The sequence below is a fragment of the Lagenorhynchus albirostris genome, chromosome 15 (assembly GCF_949774975.1).
Source record: "Lagenorhynchus albirostris chromosome 15, mLagAlb1.1, whole genome shotgun sequence".
NCBI classification, from domain to species: Eukaryota; Metazoa; Chordata; class Mammalia; order Artiodactyla; family Delphinidae; genus Lagenorhynchus; species Lagenorhynchus albirostris.
The window spans coordinates 57,942,946-57,964,492 of NC_083109.1; the positions used below are offsets into that span (position 1 = coordinate 57,942,946).

General features: G+C 38.7%; 1 protein-coding gene, 1 long non-coding RNA gene and 1 pseudogene across 5 annotated transcripts in view; 1 reads left to right on the forward strand and 2 right to left on the reverse strand.

Annotated features, from left to right (window-relative positions):
* Positions 1-427: 427 nt before the first annotated feature.
* LOC132506521 (uncharacterized) overlaps positions 428-21,547 on the reverse strand; it is a 97,491-nt gene continuing 76,371 nt past the window's right edge. The window contains exons 2-3 of the long non-coding RNA XR_009535863.1: positions 10,442-11,544; positions 428-625 (exon numbers count right to left, since the gene is read on the reverse strand). This is a non-coding gene — a long non-coding RNA (uncharacterized LOC132506521). The remainder of the gene's footprint in view (positions 626-10,441; positions 11,545-21,547) is intronic.
* Positions 3,645-6,546, reverse strand: LOC132505507 (etoposide-induced protein 2.4 homolog; annotated as a pseudogene).
* Positions 10,483-21,547, forward strand: part of ATF7IP2 (activating transcription factor 7 interacting protein 2) — an 87,499-nt gene continuing 76,434 nt past the window's right edge. For all 4 annotated transcript variants that reach the window (XM_060125248.1, XM_060125250.1, XM_060125249.1 and 1 more), the window contains exon 1: positions 10,483-10,544. The gene's annotated coding sequence lies outside the window, so the exon portion shown is untranslated. The remainder of the gene's footprint in view (positions 10,545-21,547) is intronic.

Consider the following 21,547-nt stretch of genomic DNA (forward strand, 5'->3'; position numbering starts at 1 on the left):
TGTGTTGGGTTGTGCTGTATAGATTTCCCATCAACACGCTGGAGACCAGAGACTTGTGATAAGCATATGGTAAACGAGCAGACAGAATTTAAGCCTTCCCTCTAGGGAGGGGCCATAAATGAATACAGACCCTCAAATCAGGAGGGGGAAAAGCATCTGTAGCCTGCAGAGTCCTCACTCTTGTTGGGCCTTATCATCCACAGCCATACAACCACTGGGGACGTCCAGGGAACCAGAACCTAGTACCTTTACCTGTTTACATATTACCACCCTGTGGATGTTTCCATAAACTTTGTTACCAGAGTGTAGCTTCTTGTTTCATTACAGAAGGTATTCAGAGATAAGACATGGAGACCAAGTAGGCAAAGCAAGCATTTATTAACAGACGGAACGCTCTCAGGAGGGAGAGTGGGCAGGCTGAGTTCCTTCTGGCAAGCTGGTTATATGGGGTGTGAAAATGACTGGGCAGAATATTCACTGAGGAGGGTTTGGGGGGTAATTTCCTAGGTTTTGTCCCAGCTCCACCTTCCCAAGGGGAGGAGGAGTTTTTGTCCTTAGTTGGTCTTGCTCGGATCTGTCATGGTGTCAGTGCATGATGGGTACTGCTCTGGTTGCAATGCTAATTCTATTGAAATAAGGGCATAAAGAGCAAAAGGTTACTTTCTGATGCTAGAGATTCCCACTGTTCTTTGTTTGCCTCTAGGACCCCTGTCATCACAAGATGTATCGTTTCCTGTCACATGACTCGTGCCTCCCTTCTCTGCTCATATCTGGCTAACTGCCTGCTCTACAATTTTGCCATCAATGACACCTCATATTCTGTAACACTATCTGTGGGCATCTTTTAAACATATCACAGTCCCCAAATCTGATACCCGTGTGGTGTGAATCCCCCAAAACTAAGCCTTTGACAAAAGTGAAATAATTTCAGAGTTGGCAGACTGAGTGCATTCTAATGTATATTATCTCTTAATATTTCAATTGCTAAACAGACACATCATCCTTTATCAAGATTAGACTTGAAACATGTATGCTTCCTTGTCTGCAAATTCGTCAGAAGAGCCTAAACTAGGGCAATGTCATGGTCATAATAGCCCTCACCAGCCTCTGTTTTCTCACAGTTCTGCAGGCTGGGAAGTCCAAGATCAAAGCACCAGAAGATTTGGTGTCTGGCAAAGTCCTGCTTCCTGGTTCATAGTTGGCTATCTTCTCACTGTATCCTTACAAAGCAGAAAGAGTGGGAGAGAGCCCTCTGGGGATTGTTATATAAATGCTCTTTATCATGTTGAGGATGTACTCTACTATTCCTAGTTTGTAAGAGTTTTTATGATGAGAGGGTGATGGGTTGTTTTTCAAATGGCTTTTCTGCATCAATTAACTGATCAAGTGGTTGTTTGTTTTTTCTGCATTCTGTAAATGTGATGCTTTACATTCATTGATTTTCTTATGTTGAACCATCTTTGCATTCCTGGGATAAATGCCAATTGGTTATGGTGTCTCATCCTTTCAATATGCTGCTAGATTTGGTTTGCTTCTATTTTGTTGAGGATTTTGCATTCACATTAATAAGGTATATTGGCCTGTAGTTTTATTTTCCTGTGCTGTCTTTATCTGGCTTTGGTATCACAGTAATTCTAGCTTAACATGAGTTAGAACATGTTCCACATCTATCTGCGGGGAAGGGTTTAAGAAAGATTGGTGTTAATTCTTCTTTAAATAACTGGTAGAATTCATTGCTGAATCTATCTAGTCCTGGTCTTTTCTCTTTTGGGAGGTTTTTGATTATTGATTCAATTTATTTACTTCTTATAGGCCTCTTCAGATTTTCTATTTCTTCTTGAGTCAGTTTTGGTAGTTTGTGGATTTCTGTGAAGTTTTCCATTTCATCTAGGTTATCTAATTTGTTGGCATACAGTTTTTCATAGTGTTCTCTTATAATCCTTCTTATTTCTATGTGGACAAGAATGTTGCCAGTCTTATCAGTAAACAAAGGATGTTGTGACCATCAAGCCATCAGCCACTACAGGTGCCCCAGAAGGTGCACCCTGAGGGGATTTAGGATGGAGAAAAACAGGATACTGGCCCTATATAGTTAAGGTGGATATCAAAGGAATAATTTCATTAAGCCCAGACTCTTGCATCTTCCCATACTTGGAAAGTGCTAAATTCATTAACCTGAGCTGTCTGATTTTTCTTTAATTAATAGTAATCTTTTGATGTTTGACAATTTGGTTTTTTGAAAAAAACTCCTATGTATCCTGGCTCTTCCCTTACCTCTTTGGAAAAGTCCCCCGGAGCTACCTGAGAGGCTGTATCCAGGCTTAAGTCCTCGGTAAAGCTCCGAATAAAACATACTTCTCAACTTTCAGGTTGTACATTTTTTTCAGTTGACATCTATAAGGGTATTAGTAATGTTCCCACAATCATCCCTGCCTTTAGTGAGTCTTCTCTATTTTTTCCTTGGTCAGTTTAGCTAAAGATTTGTCAACGTTGTTGATCTTTTCAAGTAATCAATTTTTTTTTACTCTGTTGACTTTCTCTATTTTCTGTTGGTTTTCTATTCTCTATTTCCTCTATCTCTGCTCCAATTTTTATTATTCCCTTCCTTCTGCTGGCTTTTGATTAGTTTTAGGAACTTTCTCTAGTTCCTTAAGGTATAAAGTTTGGTTATTTATTTAAAACATTTTCTCTCTTTTAATATAGACATTTACAGCTATAGATTTCTCTTGGAGCACTGTTTTTGCTGCCTCCCGTAAGTTTTGGTATATTGTGTTTTCATTTTCATTTGTCTCAAAGTATTTTCTGATTTCCCTTGTGATTTCTTCTTTGGCCCAGTGGTTGTTTAAGAACATGTTGTTTAAGTTCAACATACATCTGAATTTTCCAGTTTTCCTTCTGTTACTGATTTCTAATTTTATTCCATGTGTCCAGAGCATATACTTTCTGTGATTTCAATCTTTTTAAATGTTTTGAGACTTGTATTGTGGCCTAACATATGGTCTGGAGAATTGTTCCAGATGCACTTGAGAAAAATGTCTAGTCTGCTGTTTTGGTAGGAAATGTCCTGTATATGTCTGTTAGTCTTCTATTTCCTCATTGCTTTTCAGATTAGTTGTTCTATCCATGTTGAAAGTGAGGTAGTAAAGTCTTCAACAATTATTATAGAATTATCTGTTTCTTCCTTCAGTACTGTCAATTTCTGCTTCATATATTTTTAGCTCTGTTTTTAGTGTGAATATGTTTATAATTGTTATATATTCTTTTTTTTTTTTTTTTTGCGGTACGCGGGCCTCTCACTGTTGTGGCCTCTCCCGTTGTGGAGCACAGACTCCAGATGCGCAGGCCCAGCAGCCATGGCTCACGGGCCCAGCCGCTCCACAGCATGTGGGATCCTCCTGGACTGAGGCACGAACCCGTATCCCCTGCATCGGCAGGCGGATTCTCAACCACTGCATCACCAGGGAAGCCCGATATAATTGTTATATATTCTTGAAGGATTGACCCTTTTGTCAATATACAATGGCCTTCTTTTTCTCTTGCAACAGTTTTTGACTTAAAAACTATTTGTCTGACATTAGTATAGCCACCCCAACTCTCTTTTGGTTACTATTGGCATGAAATATTTATTTATTTATTTATTTATTTTTTCACAGGTTTAATGGGTTTAATAAGTTTACCCCTTCAGTTCCTATTTGCAGCACCCAATATTCCTTTGACATACCAGACAGACCCAGCAGTGGCCAACAATAAAGTTCAGACCTCCAGAGTTTAAAAGTTCAGGTTCTCTGAGCATTCTGTGTTGCAGTGGCACTTGTCCAAAATTGGTACCTCCCTATAGCTGGGGGAGCTTTAAATGTACCAGTGAAAAAAGCTTTTTCCCCTTCAAGGGGAAGAAAGAAAACCACTCCTCAAAACCCAGCAGATCTGGCTGTGAGGTCTTTCCTCCTGTCCCATCTCTTCAGGCTTGTTTTTTTTTTGCAGTGGAGCAAGAGACCAAATCTAGCCTGAGTTATAAGAAACAAGACAGTGATGGCTATAACGGGAGTGACCAGGAGCAGCAGAGTCTCCTTTACTTCCCACATCCAATAAGTGTGCTTCACAGAAAAACCAAAACAACAGGTCCACAAAATACAACAACTAGAATTACAAAAATCCATTCATCCAAGGGTGGTGGAAGGCAGGAAGGGGAGGTGGGAGGATAAATGGCACAGGGAGAAAAAGTATTCAAATCAGTCCAGGCACGGGGGCTGGCAAATGCTAGAAAAGAGCTGCAGAAAAACCTGTGGTCCTTTCAGACTCACCGGTGTTTAAAATCCATACTGGTGTCAGGACGATTCTGCCTTACGTGCACCAGACAAAAATCCCGATTCCTCAGAGAGAAGGTAATATGCACAGGGCCCTTGGCAGAGTGGGTCCTGCCTTCCCTGGTCGGGGAGGTGAATAAGAAAAAGAGCTGACACGGCATCCTTCCAATCCCACCCATCCCCTCTGGGTGGCAGGCGACTCAGTGGCCCTCAGCAGCCTTCAGTTTGGCAGGAGATGGGTGTGGTGAGGGGAACTTCTCTGCAGAAGTTGAACTACTCAGGGCAGACTGCAGGTAGACCGTCTTGTGGAAGAGTCTGTTGCTTAAGAAAACCACCAAGGAGAACAGGCGCAATTGGAAAAGGTATGCTTTGCCAGGGGTCTTTGCTTCATTGGCGCTGATAATGAATAAAGGAAAGAGGATAGAGAATAGGCAGCCACTGACAATGTAGGAGGACTGCATTGCTGTGAGGAAAGCCAAGGGCAGACCAAATCCAAAGTAGTAAGGCCAATTCCTTTCTATGTTTGACAATCGCTGGTGCATTTCAATTCCTGGAGGAGGAAAAGAGCCTGCAGCAAAAGGTTGAAGAGCATGTCAGCAATTATTTTGCTGACACTAGGGAATGGGTGAGGCTTCCTCCCTGATACCTCGAAGGCCAGGTCAGCTATATCCTGAAACCAAATTGCATTCACAACTTTGCTAAGCACAAACAGGGGGAGCACCCAAAGAGCACTGAAAATTGACGTGAGGAAAAACTCGAGCCACGACTCGAGTTTTTTGCCGTACGCGGGCCTCTCACTGTAGTGGCCCCTCCCGTTGCGGAGCACAGGCTCCGGACGCGCAGGCTCAGTGGCCATGGCTCACGGGCCCAGCCGCTCCGCGGCATGTAGGATCTTCCCGGACCGGGGCACGAACCCGTGTCCCCTGCATCGGCAGGCGGACTCTCAACCACTGTGCCACCAGGGAAGCCCTATTCTGTGAAAATTTTAAAAGTTATTTTCTTTGTGGTTACCTTGGGGGATTACAATTAGACTCGTACACTTATAACAATCTATTTTGTATTAATACCACTTTAACTTCAATGGTATACAGACACCCTGCTCTTTTACAGATCTTTCCCTCCCCGTCTGTTGTTGTTATCACAAATTTCATTTTTACACATTGACTTTACTTAAAGTCAACTTATTTGTAGCTGTTAATCATATCTACAAAATACCTTCACAGGAACATCTTTTATAGTGTCTAACCAAACAACTGGGTACCATAGCCTTGCCAAATTGACACATAAAATTTAACCATCACAACAATCACACCAACAAAAAATTATTCAAGATAATAATAGTTTTATCCTATAACTTAATGTTGGATTCATAATCAGCAATGTTTTAATCTTCCATTTTCCTTTAAATAAAATTTAGTTGTTCTATTTTGATTTATGCTAACAGAAATGATACCATAAATGATATGCTGAAAAATTCCTTCTGAATGAATTCATTCATTTGCTTTCATTTTATGGACTTTTAATGAGCACTTATTATGTACCAGATAATGGAAATAGGAATATATAATGATAATGAGAGGGTGGCAATGATGATTTTATTAGTAATAGTAGTTTTAAACTTTTATTAAGTACATACTATGGGTCAGGCACATCTTATTTAATATAATACATAAAAGATCGGTCACCGATCTCAAGGTGCTCATAAGCAGTGGGAAAAGACAAATGAAAAAAGAGACAAAACACAGTATAATAAGCGTTATGGGCTTCCCTGGTGGCGCAGTGGTTGAGAGTCCGCCTGCCGATCTAGGGGACACGGGTTTGTGCCCCGGTCCGGGAAGATCCCACATGCCGCGGAGCGGCTGGGCCCGTGAGCCATGGCCGCTGAGCCTGCGCGTCCGCAGCCTGTGCTCCGCAACGGGAGAGGCCACAACAGTGAGAGGCCCGAGTACCGCAAAAAAAAAAAAAAAAGTGTTATGCTGTAGATAAAGATGGAACCACCTGACTTGACATGTGAATAGACATTAGCCAGGTGAAGACGAGGAAAAAGACTTTCCCAAATAGTTGGAGCAACTATGCAACAAATGCAAATTCCCAAGTCTTGATTTAATATGGTATTATTATCTCGATAATAATATAGCCTCTGGAAAGGCTGGAGATCAAGGGGGCAGAAATAAGAATGGTTAGCTAGGCAGGGGTTACTTCCCTGGAAAGTTACCACAAAAGTGTTTTTTCTCTCTGCCATTGCAGGCTTCCAGACTTCTCCGATGGCTTTTGAAAAAGATCCAGTAAAGACTGGTATAAAATCAACTGTCTAACCCCAGAGTTGTTTTTCACAGTTGACAGTGCTGAGAACTATATATAATCCTGAGTTCTTATGTTATAAGGTACTTTGTGGCTGCTAAAACTCCTCAATAGGTAAAGTAGTGACAATGTGTATGTGTTTTCAAGATAGGAATGTCGATGATAGGTTTGGAAAACGGTACAATAAATTGGCATTTGGTAGTGTCAATTTTGTTAATCATATGAATAACCCTTTAGATAAAATAGTAAAAACCATTTATTGAGCACGTACTGTGTGTTCAATATTCAGCACTTAAAATGGATTTATCCATGTAATTTAATCCACACAACAATTCTAAGAGGCTACTTTTTACTCTGTGTCATGCATTATTGGTAATTTCACTTTATAGATGAGGGAACTGAGGCATGGATAAGTCTATAAGTAGGGTTCAATCATGAAAATAGAAACTGCTCCAGGTATTTCAAGCATAATGGTATTTAGGACAGAGAATTAGGTGCTTAAAAGGCTTTGGAAGGGCTGAAGGAGCTAATGTCACATTAATTTTCATTTGTGCCACTGCTTCTATGGTTGGTCCAGAGAATAGAGAAGTTGCTGCTGCTGCCACCCACCCAAAAGCCAGAAAAGTTCAGAAAAGCACTGTTGACTGTCTACTGAGGCAGAAACTGGCAGGGAAGCAAGCCAAAGCCCAAGCAAAAAACACCGAGCAATAATTTATGTCTTTCTGCCACTTTCCAGATCTCAGGAAATACATTCCACTTGACAAAATGTAAATGAATCCAGAACACTGGTGGTAAGGGCATCTGGGAAATGTAGTTCCCAGGATTCCAGTATGCCTTGGGGAGAGCTGAGAAGGGTATGAGAATGAATGCTATTATTAGTTTTCTATTGATGCCATAAAGTTACCACAAACTTAGTGGCTTAAAACAATACCCACTTATTATCTCACAGCTCTTTAAGTCAGAAGCCTAGTGGACTCAGCTGGGAGCACTGTTTAGGGTCTCATAAGACTGGAATCAAGGTGTCAGCCAGCCAACACTCTGGGGAAGAATCTGCTTCCCGGCTTGTTCCAGGTTGTGGGCAGAATTCATTTCTTTAGTGTGGTTTTCATGTGGTTCCTTCCATCTTCAATCCAGCACCCGTGGTTTGGGTCCTTCTTATGTATGAAATCTTTATGAATTTCCTTTCTGCTGCATCTCTCTGACCTGCTATTTTGCCTTTAGGGGTTCATGTGATTATATTGGGTTCACCTGAAAAACCCAAGCTAATCCCTCCATCTTAAGGTGAGTTGATTAGTAAGCTTAATTATATTTGCAAAATCCCTTTTGCCAAAGATGTAACATAACCATGAGAGGAATACCAGGGGACAAAGATCATGGGAGTCAGAATTCTGCCTACCACAATTCTCACTGGAAGAAACTATCAAACAAAAAAATTCCAACACAAAAGGTTAAGAGATTTGCTCAAGATCATCCATGTTATTCAGCTTTATCAATTTTAATAATAATAACTACAATGTACCAAGTGTCTACTATAAGTCTGGAAATATTCAAGGAGGTATCTCCCTACTATCCCATGTATTTTTTTAAATCAAATATAGACAATATATATATATATTTTTTGCGGTACGCGGGCCTCTCACTGTTGTGGCCTCTCCCGTTGCGGAGCACAGGCTCCGGATGCGCAGGCTCAGCGGCCATGGCTCACGGGCCTAGCCACTCTGCAGCATGTGGGATCTTCCCGGACCGGGGCACGAACCCGTGTCCCCTGCATCGGCAGGCAGACTCTCAACCACTGCACCACCAGGGAAGCCCCCTAGACAATATTTTATAAGAACTGTAAATGGAGTATAACCTTTAAAGATTGTAAATCACTATGTTGTACACCTGTAACATTTAATACTGTAAATCAACTATACATCAATAATAATAAATAATATAAAAATCAAATAGCAAATTGAGAGACTTCATAGTACTTCATATACTGAGTTATGAGAATTAATTTAAATAACATGGATAAGTGCTTAGTGCAGTGTCCGGGACAATTAAGAACTCAATAAATCCTTTGTTGTTATTATTCCCATTTTAGAGACAAGATCATTGTGGCTCTGAGAGGTGACCTAACTTGTCCAAGACTACATGGCTAATAAGTAACCCAGCACAATTTTGAATACAGATTGTCCAATTTCAAATGTGGAAATAAATGGGAAAAAATGCATGTAATGAACTTAATTGACATAATGCCCAGTAAATATCGATTCTTATTAAAATGGCACACAAGATACCCAATCACCCTAAATAGGCATGATATTTCTAAAGGCTACTTACTCACTATTGACTGAATTAAGTCTAAATTCCTTATCTGGCTCCAGTTTACTTGCCTCACACTCCCTCCCACACCATCCTTCTCTCTCAGCAACCCTATACATACCCTTCAATTATATTCAAAATTGTTATTTTCTCAAGAGATCAGATTTGTGGTTAAGAGAGGTGTGGGGGGGGGCAGTGCTGGGCACGGAGGGAAGCAGTGGAAATCAGATGAAGCTGGTCAAAAGGTACAAACTTCCAGTTATAAGATTAACAAGTACTAGGAATGTGACATAACAACACGTTAAACACAGTTAACACTGCTGTATGTTATATGTGAACGTTAAGAGAGTAAATCCTAAGATTTCTCATTACACACAAAATTTTTGTTCTGCTTCTTTAACTTCATATTTATATATGATGAATGTTCACTAAACATATTGTGATAATCACTTCATGATGTAAGTCTAATCATTATGCTGTACACCTTAAACGTATACAGTGCTGCATGCCAATGATATCTCAGTAAAACTGGGAGAAAAAATTTTTACGAAACAAAAAAACTGTGCAAAGATTGGCAACATTTTACATTTTCCCTAGTGTTTGATGTAAAACAGCTGGATTCTCACATCTGTTTCTGCATTCAATCTGTTGCAAAAGACATGTCAATTTTCTAGAAGCTTCTGGAAAATTCCATTGAACACTTGCGACTATGAGAATGAAAAAGGCCAATAACATCTTCCTATTGTTATGAAAATAGAATGACCTTGTAGACCTCCAGGGATCCCTGGACCATATTTTGGGAACAGACTGGGTTAGAGTAGGTTTTTCTGTTAATGACCCATTTCTAGATTGTCCGATCTTGGCTCATTTTTCTAGTAGCCAGTAGTTATAGGCAGGCAGCTCCACCCTCCATGATGAGGAGGCCTTAATCGAACTAGCTGATGGTGATATTTCCTGCACCCGGTACAGTGAGGGTACTTAACTATTCAATGAACCCAGGATAATCACCAAAAGTGTGGTTATTCGGCCGCAGAGTAGGTCTCATTAAGTCTGATGCAGCCTAGCTTGGCAGATCCCTGGGTCGATTTAGGAAACTCGAGAGAACACAATGGGGCCATGACCACTCGCCTGGGTTGCAAAATTTAAGGAGTTGTCACAAACCTCTGAAAGCAAGATCAATTATATTTTATTGTAGTGTTTTAAAAATTCAAATGGGTTAGCCAGTGCTTGCGGACGGGCCGCCTGTTTTTGTAAATACGGTTTTTTTAATAGTGATTTTCGGAAAACTTTCAGTCGCTCAAAGCAGAGGCCCAGCTCAGGCGCTTGGTCGCGTAACCCGCTGGTAGGTCTAACGTCCTGACAAAGAAGCGCGGGAAGGCGAACTTTCCGCACCCCTCAGCAGACTTCCACTTTCACCGCCGCGTTCTCCCCGCCCCCTTCACCCGCTCGTCTCTGATTGGTTGGGCTACCGCAAGTGCGCGCTGCCATTGGCCGGAAGTCCATCGGGGCTGGGCGCAAGGGAAACTTACCTCAGCTGGTTCGCGCGGAAGCGTTATTGTGCTCGGCGGCAGCGGTTGTCGGCGGTTGTCGGCGGTTGTGGGGAGAGAAGCGGCTGGCGCGGCGCCGCTCTAGGTACGTTGGGGCCGGGCGAGAACCCTGCGCGAGCGACAGTTGGCCGGGACGGAGGTTTCTTGCGCGCCGCGCGCCTGAGTGCCGGCCTCCGGAGGCCTCGGAGCGCCGCGCGAGCCGGGCGGTTGCGGCGGGGTTGACTCAGATGTGTCCGCGGAGTCGTTGGGGCTCCGACGCGGCCGGCAAGACAACGGCGAAGGGCGAAAGGACGTGTCTCCACCCGCTGTCCGAGCGGGCGGCGGGCAAAGCAGGAGTGGTGGGCGGCGGCGCGGGCGAGTCGGGGCCGCGGAGGGACGTTGCCTCAGGGTTTGGTACTCGCCGAGTAAGTAAGTGGAAGCGTGGGTCCCTACCGGACTACATTTACAGACTAACGGAGAAAATGTAGTAGTCCTCCGCGCAACTTTGGGATTCCGTCGCCAAATTTCCAGGAGTTTCAGTTATAATTTATCTGAGGAAACCAGGTGCCAGAACAGTTAAGTGATCTTCATCAGGCGGTGGGGAGGCTTTCCTTGATGTACATTTTATGCAGAAGGTACTAGAACATCAGGGAAAACAGAAAATTCCGAGCCTTAATGCCCACATGCCTTTTTAAAGGAAAGCGCCTGGAGCACAAACGTGTAATGTACACCTGTGGAGCTCACCAGTGTTGGGATGCTGTGATTGAAGGATGAAAGCCGTGTAACGGCAGGCGTGGTTCTTTAACACAGTTTATTTTTGAGGAAGTTAAAGAGAAAAAAACCATTTCCTGCTTGTCGCCCTTCCCTCACCTACTTTCAATTTTGGCAAGTTCAAGAATGTGTCCTGTACAGAGGAAGCAATTATTTTGCTTTGTCTCTCTGATTACAACCTTGCTGTGCTTGGAAAACTGGCTTGGAAAACTGACTTCCACCTTTCCGTGATACTGTGTTGAAGATGAAGTTTCCAACATTGTAAGCCAGCACGTGTTGCTTGCTTTGTGACGAGCCGGTATTCACTGCTCTGGAGACTCATAGATGGTCAAGACCTAGAAAAAGATGATCATACTGAGTAATTCATTAGGAATAAAATGTTAAAAAATAGAAGAATTATGTGAAACCCACTTAAACGGGCTGTTATGCTAGATTGGGATTTCATACTCTTTTATTATGATTTTGTCATATATTGTAGCCAGTAAATGGCGACAACTATTTGCAAAACAAATGGGGAAGAACGTTCAAGATAAAAATAATTTATATCACAGGAAAGCTATTGAAAATACAAAAATGAAGCATCTGGCCGAAGAACTGATTACATTGAGTTCAGCTCTTGTGAAGTATGTCTTCTTAGTTCGTTCATCCTCCAATACATTTTTGGAAATGTTGAGTCTGACCGTAATCAAATTAATCTACTTAACTCTCAGTCTTATCTGCAGATTTGTACAGACTACATCTTAAGATTGACTTCTGCCTCAACAGAAGTGCATGATTTGCATCTTTTAAGAACTGGTGTATCTAGGTACATCTTGAATTTTCAGCTGTTTATCTTATTGACGCTCGTACTTCACCTCAACCTTCAATTCTGCTGTATTTCCTTGCTACTTAATATCTTGAATTCTGGTATGAAAATATTGCATGATCCCTGCCTCTTTGCATGTGCAAATCATGTAGTTCTCTTATAGTGGGTGTGTACAGATGTATTTCATTTGATATCAAATTTTAAATAATATATTGGATACTTGTTAAAAATAAACTATGATTTTAAATGCACAAGAGTACTAGTTCTCATTAAGTTGAGTGAGATTATATTAAAATACAAAGAAACATATTCTTCTATCTTATTTTGTCTCATATCCTTACATTGTTTAAATACTTATTCTGTTCTCTAAAGCTTAATTAAACCTTGACCCATACCTTTAAAATGCATTACTATAGACTCAGGTAACTTCGTATCCTTTTTTTATCTTTACCAATCTAAGTAGGACAGAAAGATTGTAGTCGGGTAATATCTAGAGGGAAGTAAACATAACTGTTTGGGTAGGGGAGATAATTGGTTATAATGTGAATTTTTGAATTTCTGATTAAATTTCTAGGCATATAAGGGGTGTTTGTGTACAGATCTTATTAAATTTAACCATTAATTATATAGAGGCACTATATGTATCTACTAAATGTGGTATCATTAGTATACCTTTGAAGTTCTACTGTGTATAGTGCTGCTGATATGAAATAGCTTATGGTAAAGCTATGGCAAAAGTTGCTGAGGCCTGTTCTGGTACTCTTTATTAAGGAAAAAATAACCCTGGGTGGCTTTCCAGAGGTTCATTTTTATAAGTTGAGTATTCATTTAGGCAGCATTTAATAAAACTTCTACATGAAAAGCATCTCACTGAGGATATAAAAGTAAGACAAGTCTCTGCCCACAAATATCATGACTAAAATATAAATTTCTAATGGGAAATTCAGATAAGGAAGTAGTTCTCTTGGGGGAAGTCTTTCTCTGAAGAGATGATCTTTAAACGAGACCTTGAAGGAGTGGAGAATAAGGGAAAATGTTGGTATATGACCGTTCTGATGAATTTGAAAAAAAAGTGAAGAATAGGTTTATAGGAAATTCAGAGATAAAATTTAATAGCTTCAGGAAAAAGGAAATATAAAAAAGATAATGCAGTCGTGATTCTCTGGTTATGTATTTGCTTGTAACAACTCAAGTATTGATTTAATTACAAATGTGATGAAAAGCTGTATAGGGTATAGAAAAGAGCTAAATCCTCATCTGTATGTATAGGACCTTGATAGTGGCTAAAATTTGTAATTCAAGAAATACTACTGTGAATGTATTTTAAAATACTGAGATTAAAAAAAAAGTTTAAAATGATTGTTACTAGGCATTGAGTGTTGACAAGCAACTACTTTATTTCACTGTGAGCATTTTATGCTGCTTAATTTTTTTTTTTTTTTTGGTGGTACACGGGCCTCTCACTGTTGTGGCCTCTCCCGTTGCGGAGCACAGGCTCCAGATGCGCAGACTCAGCGGCCATGGCTCACGGGCCCAGCTGCTCCGCGGCATGTGGGATCTTCCCGTACCGGGGCACGAACCCGCATCCCCTGCATCGGCAGGTGGACTCTCAACCACTGCACCACCAGGGAAGCCCTATGCTGCTTAATTTTATACCACTACGTCGATAAATTTTTTTAAGTAAAAGCAAAATTCTACTAGCACTTAGAAGATGCTAATGCTGCTGGTCCATGGACCACATTTAGAGTAGTAAGGATTAGTTCATGCTCATTATAAGATTGTCACCTGGCACAAGTTGGTCATGTTTTGTCCTTTTGTTGACCACTATATATCCCTTAAAGGTAACCTTGTTACTTCATAATATCTGATTTGTACTTGTGATATGAGATTTGAGTCTTACGATCCTGGGTTTAAATACTGGCTCTGAACTGTGTTTTTCTGAACAAGTTATACAACCTAGCTTAGATTTGTTTTGGTGTAAATGTAAAATATAACAGGAATTGTGCTTTATTTAGTATTGATATTTATAATAAGGTCATATCTCAGCAACAAGGATCACTAGAGATAGAGACATTTTGTAATGAGAAAAACCAGTCCAGCACCAGGAATAGAGAAAATAAACTCAATCAGTATGTACCCATGGCTTCAAACTATATACTGTAGGGGGGGAGAGACAGTGATTCAGTTAAAAGAAATAGACAAATCATAGTGGAATAGACAAGTTGTGGAATCATAGTGGATCACTCTGAACACACTCCTGTTTTAATAGCTGGAAGATTATAAACAACACAGCTAAGAAATTTGAACTAGTTGGCGTTGACATAGAATAACACTGTACCCAACAATGTTGGAATACAGGTTTTGCTCAAATACACATGGAGCTTTTGAAAAAATTGGCTGTGAAACTAGCCTCAACAGATAATACAGGATGGAAATTATTCAGAGGACATTCTCTGATTACAGTGCAATTAAATTAAGCTAACCTTCAACAACAAAACTGCAACTTGGAAATCTGCAATTGCCTGGAAATAAATGTATTTCTAAATAATGCACAGATCATAGAAGGAATTATAATGGAAATTAGAAAGTATTTTGAACCAAGTAATAAGAGGGCTTATCAGAATTTGTGAGACTTGACAAAGAGACAGGACTTAGAGGAAATTTTGTAGCTTTAAATGCAAAAAAACAAAAAGGACTGAAAAAGATTTGAGTTTTATCTCAAGCTGGAACAAAAATCAAGCCTGAAGAAAATTGAATCATAAAACTAACAGGAAATGATGAAATAGAACACTGCATACAATAGAGAGGAAAGTCAGAATGTCAGTGCTTTGACAGTATTGATTAAATGGATAAATTTCTAGTAAGAGTGACCAAGAGAAAGAAAAACAAAACATGTCAGTAATATCAAGAATAAAAAGAGACATCACTACAGATCCTGCATATATTACAAATGTAATTAGAGAATATTATGAAGAACTTTATAAACTTGAAATTCTGTTAAATTTTGAAATTTTGTGTGAAAAAAACAAAATTAACAGAAAAGTAAAATATGAATGATTCCTATATCTATTTTTAAAAATTCAAACATAATTGAAAACCTTTATCACTAAGTTAACTCCAAGCCCAGATGGCATTATGATGAATTATTTCTAACATTTAAGGAAGGAGTAATACTATTTGCAGACAAAAACTCTTCAGAGAATAGAAAAAGACTTTCCAGTTTTTTAATGAAGCCAAAATAACCCTGATTTCAAAACCTGATAAAGGAAAAGAATGACTCATCTTTCTCATAACATTGATACAAAGTCCTAAAAAAATGATAGCAAGTTGAATACAGAAACATGAAGCAAAAAAATGGGCATATTATGACTGACTAAGGTTTCTTTCAGAAATAAGCTAGGTTTAGTATTTTAAGAGATCAACCAATATGATAGAAGTTAATTGAAAAAATGAGATTATATTATCTAAATATATATGAAAAGGATAAAATTGAAAATGCATTAATGATAAAATCTGGGAATAGAAGGGTATTTTATTAATCTAATATAGAGCATTTGTAAAACGTATAGCAAAAATCATAGTGGTGTTAGTGAAACTGCACACCCCTTTCAAGATTGGTAATGAGTGAAGGATGCCTGCTAACAGCATACCCATTCATAGCATACTGGAGGTTCTAACTAGTGCAATAAGAAAAATAAGGCTTAGCAAGAAAATTATGACACTACATAGAAAGTTCAAAAGAACTTACTTGGTTTAATAAGTGAATTTAATGAATTAGTTGGAGATACGATCAATAAAAAAGCACTGATTGTATTTCTATATGATACCAGGCAGAAAAATGAAATTTTAAAGTGATGCCACATAGAAAGTATTAAAAAATGAATATTAAAAAATGAATGCCTATGGGATAGAGGAGCAAAAGACATGAAACATATAAAACAAAGTAAAATGGTAGCCAGAAATCCAGCTATATCAATATTAATGTCAAGTGTGAATGGATTAAACAATCCAGTCAAATACCAGATTGTCAGACCAGAGGAAAAATAGCATCCAACTATATGCTGTCTGTAGGAGACACACATAGATTGAAAGATACAATTATGTTGAAAGTAAAAGCATAGAAAAAATCATGTGAATAGCAACTATAAGAAAACTAGAGTGGCTATACTAATTTCAGACAAAATAGACTTTAAAATAAATATTAGAGGTAAAGAGGGACATTTTGTAATAAAAGATGCAGTCCCTTAGGAAGTTATAACAATTACAAACATGCCACTAACTAGCGCCAAAATATATGAAGCAAATATTGACAAGAATTGAACAGAGAAATAGCAAATTTCAACAATAATAGTTGGAGACTTCAATACAACACTTTCATAATGGAAAACTAGGTGAAAGATCAATTAGAAAAGACTTGAATAACGCTGTAAATCAACTAGACCTAAGAAACATCTTTTGAACACTCAACCAAACAAAAGCAGATTATATTCTTCTTAAATGTACATAGAAAAATTTCCAAAATAGACATTATGCTAGGCCATAAAACAAACCTCAACACATTTTAAAGGACTGAAACCACAACAAACTACATTCTGTGACCACAGTGGAATGAAATTAGAACCTAAGAAGAAGAAATTTGAGAAATTCACAGCTATGTGGAAATTAAACAACACACTCCTAAATAATGAGTGAGTCAAAGGAGAAATCATGAGGGAATTTAGAAAATACTTTAACATTAATGGAAATGAAGACATAACATACAAAACATTTTGGGTGCAATTAAAGCTTTTCTTAGGAAATTTGTTGTGATAAATGCCTATATTTAAAAAGAAGACTTCAAATCAATAAACTGACTTTTAATCTTAATGCAGAAAGAGGAAACTAAACCTAAGCAGAATGAAGGAAATGATTAGTAAAATCAAGAAAGAAAAAAATAAAATTAATAAAATCAAAAGTTGTTTTTCAAAAAGATCAACAAAATTGACAAACCTTTACCTAGAGTGACCATGAAAAAGACTCAAATTACTGAAATTTGGAATGAAAGGGTGCATTACTACTGATCTTGCAGAAGTTAAAAAGATAATAAGAGACTCCTATAGAACGATTCACTTATATACTGATCAGTTTTATAGATGAACTAGACAAATTCTTTTTTTTTTTTTTTTTTTTGTGGTATGCAGGCCTCTCACTGTTGTGGCCTCTCCCGTTGTGGAGCACAGGCTCTGGACACGCAGGCTCAGTGGCCATGGCTCACGGGCCTAGCTGCTCCGAGGCATGTGGGATCTTCCCAGACCGGGGCATGAACCCGTGTCCCCTGCATCGGCAGGCGGACTCTCAACCACTGTGCCACCAGGGAAGCCCTAGACAAATTCTTAACAAGACCAAAATGAACAAAACTGACTCAGGAAGAAATAGAAAATCTGAAAAGCAAGTAAAGAGATTGAATTAGAACACAAAGAAAAACTCAGATGGTTTTTGTTGTTGAATTCTACCAAGTGTGTAAAAATACCAATTTCTTACAGATTCTTCAGAGAAATAGAAGAGGAAGGCACACTGCCCTGATCATTCTGTGAGGCCAGTATTATCCTGGTAACAAAACCAAAGACACTGTAAGAAAATGACAGAACAATATCTCTTATGAATATAGGTGCAAAAATTGTCAACAAAATACTAGCAAGTTGAATCCAGCAACGTCATGACCATGTAGGGTTTATCCCAGGAATGCAAGGTTGGTTTCACATCCAAAAATATATTAATGAATGTACCATATCTATAGAATAGAGCACAAAGCCATATGGTCATGTTAATGCTGAAAAGGCATATTCTGACAAAAATCCAAGGTTCCTTCATGGTAAAAAAAAAAAAAAACACAAAGAAGTAGGGTTAGTTGTGAAATTTTTTTTAACCTGATAAAAGGTACCTGTGAAAAATCTACAGTTAACATCATGCATAATGATTAAAGACTGAAGGTTTTCCTCCTAAATAGGGAGCAAGACAAGGATGTCCACTCTTGCCACTTCTAGTCTACATTGTACAGGAGGTTGTAGTCAGGACAATTAGGCAAGAAAATGGAATAGATTGGAAAGGAAGAAATAAAACTGTTGACAAATGACATGATCTTGTATGGAGGAAATCCTAAGGAATCTGCAAAAAGCTATTCTGAGATGAGAATAAGATCAATAGAGTTGCAGGATGCAAGATAAATATACAAAATTCTATTGTATTTCCATGTACTTGCAGTGAAAAATTCTGAAGTTTCATTAACAATAGTATCGAAAAGTGCAAAACTTTAACTCTGAAAAGTAAACATTATTGAAAGAAATTAAATGTCTAAATAAATGGAAAGACATCCTATATTCATGGATCAGAACACTTGATAGAATGAAGGTAATTGCTCCCTAAGTTGATCTAAAGATTCAACACAATCCCTATTGAAGTGCCATCTGGCTTCTTTGCAGAAATTGTTAATCTGGTCCTAAAATTCATATAGATATTCCGAGAACTCAGAATAGCAAAAACAGTCTTGAACATTGAGGACTCACACATCCTGAATTCAAAACTTACTAGAAAGCTATAGTAATCAAGACAGTGTGGTACTGGCATAAGGCCATACCTATATATCAGTGGGATAAAATTGAGAATCCAGAAATAAACCTTCACATTTATATAGACAATTGGTTTTTGTTTTTGTTTTTGTTTTTGCATTACGCGGGCCTCTCACTGTTGTGGCCTCTCCCGTTGCAGAGCACAGGCTTCGGACGCGCAGGCTCAGCAGCCATGGCTCATGGGCCTAGCCGCTCTGCAGCATGTGGGATCTTCCCAGACCGGGGCACGAGCCCGTGTCCCCTGCATTGGCAGGTGGACTCTCAACCACTGCCTCACTAGGGAAGTCCTAGGCAATTGGTTTTTGATGAGAGAAACAAAACAATGAGGAAGAAGAAATGGCCTTTTCAAAAGGTGCTGGAACAGCTCTATGTCCACATGCAAAAGAATAAGTGTGGACCTTCTCCCTCACTTTATTACTAACACACATAAAAATTAACTCCAAATGTATCCAAGGTAAAACAATAAAATTTTTAAACAGAGATAAATCTTCATGACCTTGGATTAGGCAGTGATTTTTTTTTTTTTAGATATGACACTAAAAGCACAAGCAACAAATGAAAAAGTAAATTGGGCTTTATCAAAATTTAAAACTTTAGTTTCTCAAAGTATACCATCAAGAAATTGAAAAGACACCCACAAAATGTGAGGAAAAGTTTGGAAATCATGTCTATAGGGACTTAGATCTGGAATATATAAAGATGTCTTACAAGTCAACCATGAAAAGTCAGATAACCCAATTTTGAAGTGGACAGATGAGCCGAATAGTCATTTCCCCAAAAACAATATACCAGTGGCCAATAAGCTCATGAAATAATGCTCATCATCATTAGCCATAAGGGCAGTGCAAATTAAAATGACAGTGAAGTCATCACTCACACCAAGATGCAATACTAAAACAGACAGATGATAATGAGTATTGATGGATGAAGAGGTGCTAAAATTGGATCCCTCATACTTTCCTGGTGTGAATGTAAATTGGTCCAGACCCTTTGGAAAACAGTCTGTTTCTTAGAAGGTTAAATGTAGAGTTACTGTATGATCAGCAATTCCATCCTTGGGCATATACCCAAGAGAAATGAAAACCTGTTCACACAAAAATTTATACGTGAATGTTCATAGCATTATTTATAATAGCCAAATCTGGTTCTTTAGCAAGATGTGAATATCCAGAGTTATTCTTGAAAGTACAGTTTACCCTTGAACAACATGAGTTTGAACTATGCAGATCCACTTATGTGGGTATTTTTCAATAGTAAGTATTATATAGTACTACATGATCTGCAGTTGAATCTGCTGATGGAGAATTGTGGATATGAAAGCATCATAACCACATATATGAAAGGCCAACTGTAAGTTATATGTGGATTTTCAACTGCACGAAGAGTTGAACCCCAACCCCTATGTTCAAGGATCAAGTGTGTGTATGTAAATATAATGTAAGAGTAAAGTAAAACCTGGGATATAAAGTTCTAAATTCAGTGAAAAGAAATCTCTTGACCTCAGTGGTTAATGAAATGTTAGCTGAAAAATGCTTTTAGGGAATGTTTAAATATACTAGGCTCCACAGAATTGTAAAGCATTTGTAGACCTTAAAAAATAGGACATTTTCAGGGCTTCCCTGGTGGCGCAGTGGTTGAGAGTCCGCCTGCTGATGCAGGGGACATGGGTTCGTGCCCTGGTCCGGGAGGATCCCATGTGCCGCGGAGTGGCTGGGCCCACGAGCCATGGCCGCTGAGCCTGCACGTGCGGAGCCTGTGCTCCGCAACGGGAGAGGTCATGGCAGTGAGAAGCCCGTGTACCTCAAAAAAAAAAAAAAGACATTTTCATACTAAAATGACATGGAGATAAACATAAATAATAAAATGTAAAACATAACAAGTTATAAAAATCAGAGGGCATAAAACCAAATGTAAACTAAAGCTTTAATGTGTCATTTACAATAAATGTAATTGGATTAAATTCTCCTATTAAAAGACATTCATTAGTTTAAAATATTTTCAATAGGTTTTATAAGAGACATCTAAAAAAAGTTGGTGGAGTGAACAACAATATATTCAGCATGAGTTACATCACCAGATAAAATAGAATAAAAGGGACAGATTATGTTTTTACAGTTTAAAATTAATAGGATGCTTTCAAACAATTACAGGCATACCTTGTTTCATTGCGCTTCTCTTTATTGTGCTTCGCAGATAGTGTGTTTTTTACAGATTGAAGGGTTGTGGCAACCCTGTGTTGAGCAAGTCTGTGGGCAGCATTTATCTAACAGCCTTTGCTCATTTGTGTCTCTGTCACATTTTGGTAATTCTTACAATATTTCAAAACTTTTCATTATTATATTGCTATGGTGATCTGTGATCAGTGGTCTTTGACGTTCCTATTGGAATTGTTTTGGCATTTTTGGACAATAAATTATTTTCAAATTAAGGTATGTATATTGTTTTTTTAGTCTATTGTACACTACACTACAGCATAAATAGCTTGTATATGCCCTGGGAAACCAAAAACTTCATGTGAGTCACTTTATTGCAGTATTTGCAGTGTCTGGAACCTAACCTGCAGTATCTCCTAGGTATGCCAGTATACATCTGAGGGAAAGCAAAATTACATCCCTTCCTATAACTATATCCTAAAATCTAGATGGATTGAGGATGTAAATTATAAATGACAAATCTTTAAGACTTGAGAAAATGTAGATGACCTGTCGTTCTGACCTTGTGCTGCAGGACAGTACCACGATTCCAAAGACCTCTGTGAAATGTGGCTTATTTGCAGCAAAGGACTCAAGTCTAAATGTCAGGATGGTGATGCCAGTGATCCCCCAATTAGACTGAGTTGTTGCTTTTTATGCTCCCAGTAATAAATTTCACTCACCCTCACTACAACACGTAAACTATTTCTTCACCTTTTAGGCAGTTACTAGTACA